Source organism: Scleropages formosus, unplaced genomic scaffold, assembly GCF_900964775.1.
Source record: "Scleropages formosus unplaced genomic scaffold, fSclFor1.1, whole genome shotgun sequence".
In the NCBI taxonomy this organism is placed as follows: Eukaryota; Metazoa; Chordata; class Actinopteri; order Osteoglossiformes; family Osteoglossidae; genus Scleropages; species Scleropages formosus.
The window spans coordinates 234,621-239,216 of NW_021641040.1; positions in this window are offsets into that span (position 1 = coordinate 234,621).

The following is a 4,596-nucleotide window of genomic DNA, read 5'->3' on the forward strand; positions in this document are numbered from 1 at the left end:
GAGTGATAGAGAAAGCGAGAACGAAGACAAGATTGACAACACTGATAAAAACGAGGAAGCCTACACCGAATTGATTCAGTTTTTGGATGATAAGAGTCTTTCCCTTGTAATGAGAGAAGCCGCAGATGACTGAAGAAAGGCTCTGCAAATACTGAGGTGCTACTATGCAGGTAAAGGGAAGCCGTGAATTATAAGCCCTTACACAGAACTCACATCCCTTCAGAAAAATGCAAATTAAAGTGTTACAGATTACATTATTCAGGTAGAAACAGCCATATCAGCTCTGAGGAATGCTCAGGTGACTCGGAGATATGTTTGATTGACAGTGACGGATGCAAAATTCTGCAGATTCTTGTGTCTACAGCAAACAAACTGGAAAACAGAGAGTGATGCTCTCTCTTTTGATAATCTGGGTTGATGATTTGATTATTGCTTCATGTAGCAATGAGTTACTGGAAGTCAAAGAAGCAGCATACAGTTGCTTTGTCCACATGCGAAGAGGAACATGTGGCACTAGCTGCAACCACACAAGAAAGTCTCTACCTTGTACAACTGATGAATGGGGATGTCAGTATGCGCCGGTAAAAATCTTTGAGGATAACCAAGGTGCAATTGCCCTTTCCAAAAACCCTGTTTGTTGACAGAAATGTAAACATGTTGACGTTAGGTACCACTTTATTCGATCAGCAATCAGTGAAGGTAAAATAACAGAACTGAGTACTGTGCAACAACAAAAATGGTTGCGGATGTGACAACTAAACCAGTGACAAAGTATAAGATAGAAAAACCTGAATGCTTTATGTTTGCAAGATAAATTTCATTGATAGGGGGATGTAACTGTATGTTACATTGCAAATAGGCCTGTAGAGAATGAGAGCCAGTGGGAGTATTGGAAGTTCTGTTCAGTGTGCTCTCGTGTTGGTTACGTATTGATCACATGACCTTTATATGCGATGTGTTCTGATGAAGCACATATGTAAATAAATGTTCTTCTCTTGTCCCGTCTTGGGTGTGTCCCCTTCCCCCTCCGGCCTTACGCCCTGTGTTACCGGGTAGGCTCCGGTTACCCCGTATGGGACAAACGGTTCAGCAAATGTGTGTGTGTGTGTGTGTTCTTCTCTTCCGGTTTAAAGAAACCGACGGTTTGAGCGTGTATTTTGTTACCTCCATTAGTTGTGATTAATTTAGCATTTCTCTAAGGCATAGATGGCTGTGCCAACATTTACATTTACATTTATTCATTTAGCAGATGCTTTTGTCCAAAGCGACGTACATATCAACAAAAGTACAATTTATGCATTACATTAAGAGAAGGAGACATAGCTGCAGACATGAAAATCTCAAGCAAATCTAGTTTGTTCCCTACCACTTGCTGTACCAAGGTTCATCGTTCGAGAAGGTGCGTAAGAGACAGGATAGACAAATCCCCATACCCTCCCACCAATTTTGTTTTTTTTTCTTTTTTTTTTTTTTTTTTTAAAAATATAAGATACACAGATGAGTAGTACAATACTAAAGTAATGGCTGAATAAAGGTTGTATCTGGGGATGCTTCTGGAGTTATGATGCGTGGACAGTTACACCATAGATGAGCTGGAGAGATCCTGGGCGAAGTGGATCTGGAAAAAGGTGGGTTTTCAGACTCTTCTTGAAAATAGAGTTTCTGCAGTTCTGAATGACAGGGGAAGGTCTTTCCACCGAAATGGACCCAGAAACGAGAACCTCCGAGCTTTGCCTTTCGTGCGCGGGACCACCAAACGAGCAGAAGTAGATGAGCAAAGGGGCCTGGCTGGGGTGTACCGGTTGATTAAGTCTTGTAAATAGCTGGGAGCAGTTCTATTGATACATTTGTACACAGTAACCAGGGTTTTGAATCTTTTTCATAATATTCGTAGGAGCCGTCCTTACCTCACTACTGACTCCGCCCAACTACTTGTCCAGGCCATGGTGACTTCCCGTCTGGACTACTACAACTCTCTCCTGTGTGACCTTTACTGCCATCAAACCCCTGCAGCTTCTACAGAATGCTTCTGCACGAGTTGTGTTTGATTTGCCAAAGCGTTCCCATGTATCTCCACTACTCACTTCTCTGCACTGGCTTCCTATAGCTGCCCGAATCAAATTCAAGACCCTGGTTATTGTCTACTGCTACAGCCCAACCATACCCCTTCGCTGATCTACTTCTGCTCGCTTGGTGGTCCCGCGCACGAAAGGTAAAGTATGGAGGTAAGATAAGATAAGATAAGACTTTATTGTCTGTTTACACAGGAATTTGTCTTGCTTCTCCAGCTCAGCAATCCATCCCTCTTATTACATCACAAAAACACAAATAAAACATAAACAACTTGTCATAATCCCAAAAACAGTAAAAGCCATTACATAAAATCAAATACAAATCCTCAAAAACAGCATGGAAATCTGAATTTGCATTTTTAGTGCAAGTACATCAGTCCGTATATAAACAGTCCATGAGATGTATGTGTACCTGTGTGTATATATGTATATGTGTGTATATATGCATGAAGAAGAAGTAGAGTCACCTCCTTAACCTACCTTGTTGGTTCAATAGTGTGATGGAGTGAGGAATAAAGGAGTGTTTGTACTTTTTCCTCTTGCAATCTGGCACCCTAAAGCGCCTCCAGAGGGCAGAAGCTGGTACTCCTCATGTAAAACATGAAATGATCTGAACTGATCTTCTCCGCCAGTCTAAAGGTGTGCTTGATGCAACTATCTAGGAAAGAATTTTCCACGCAATGACCCACCACCTTTGAACAGATATTCAGGAGTCTTAAAATTCTGCTTTTCAGCTGAACCGAGAGGCCACAGAACCAGACCGGGCCTCCATATATCAAAGTCCTGCGAATTGTGGAGCAGAAGAATAAATAAAGAATCTCGCAACTGACTCCAAAACATCTAAGTCTTCTCAGAAAGTAGATTCTCTGTTGGACCTTATTACATATATAATCCATATGATATGACCAAGGTAAAGCATTATCCACATACACTCCCAAATATTTGAAGGATGAGGACTGCTTTATAGATTTATTGTAAATGATGACTGGGGCTGATGTGAGCTGTGTGGATCCAAAAATAATTTCCTCTGTTTTAGTGGAATTTAAAATGAGGGCATTCTGATTACACCATTGGACCACTATGTTCACACTATCAAAATAGAAGTCTGGCTTCTCCCCCTCAGTCATCAATGCGACCAGTGCTGTGTCATCAGAAAATTTAATGAGATAATGATTAGGCGTACTAATGACACAATCATTAGTGTAAATAGTGAATAACAATGGTGAGCTGACACAACCTTGAGGAGCGCCAGTACTTGTTATAAGCAGAGGGGAATATGTGTTATTAATTTTAACCAACTGTTGTCTGTTAGTGAGGAAAGAACTGTACCAGTGAATGAGACATGAATTTATCTCCAACTGATACATTTTGGAAAACAACAAGTCTGGTTTGATTGTATTAAATGCCAAAGAAAAGTCAATAAACAATACTCCAGCATAAGGTTTACTTTTTGATGTGTCCAGGTGCTTTAAAACAAAGTGCATAAGAGTAGCTACTGCATCTTCAGTGCTGCTCTCACGCTTGTAAGCAAACTGGTAGGGATCTAATTTATCCTGAATAGACTGAAAGACCAAATGGGAGATGATTTTTTCCAAAGATTTCATTAATACAGAGGTAAGTGCTACAGGTCGATAATCGTTACACTCTTTGGAACATGTTTTCTTAGGAAGTGGGATTATGTAGGAAGTTTTATATGCATCCAGCAATGGGCTGCCACACAGGGGCGAGCTCCTCACTGTAGTTCTTCAAAACAAAGGCACCGATTTTGTTGGGGCTGGTGGACTTATGTGCATTAAGGTGTCTAAATGCGTTGGCCACCTGTCCTACTGAAATTTCCACTCCCTCATCAGGCCCTATAAGTACTGATCTCAGCACATCACTGCAGCTCTCTAGAGTCCCAGAAGTCTCGAACCTGGTAAAAAAACATATTCAACTCTACAGCAAAGGCTACCTCATCGTTTGTTACCAATGACTTCTGTTGTTTACTGGGCATACCTGCCATGCTTTTCATGGTCTCCCACATTTTTCTGGGATTATTAGCCTTAAAAGACTCTTCTAGATATCTCTTATAAATAGCCTTTGCCTTCCTGATTTTATCTCTCACTTCCTTGCCCCTCTTTTGCAGCTCCAATTTATCCTTATTTTTAAAGGCTATTTTCCTCCGATTCATTATACGTTTAATGTCTTTGGTTATGGGGGGTGCGTTGGCGCAGTGGGTTGGACCACAGTCCTGCTCTCCGGTGGGTCTGGGGTTCAAGTCCCGCTGGGGGTGCCTTGCGATGGACTGGCGTCCCGTCCTGGGTGTGTCCCCTCCCCCTCCGGCCTTACGCCCTGTGTTACCGAGTAGGCTCCGGTTCCCCGCGACCCCGTATGGGACAAGCGGTTCTGAAAATGTGTGTGTGTGTCTTTGGTTATGTAGAATTTATTATTAGGACACACTTTAATTGATTTTGTGGGAATAATAGACTCAGCACAAAAATTAATATAATCACTTGTAACTGAGCATGCTGAGTCCAAAGTGCCC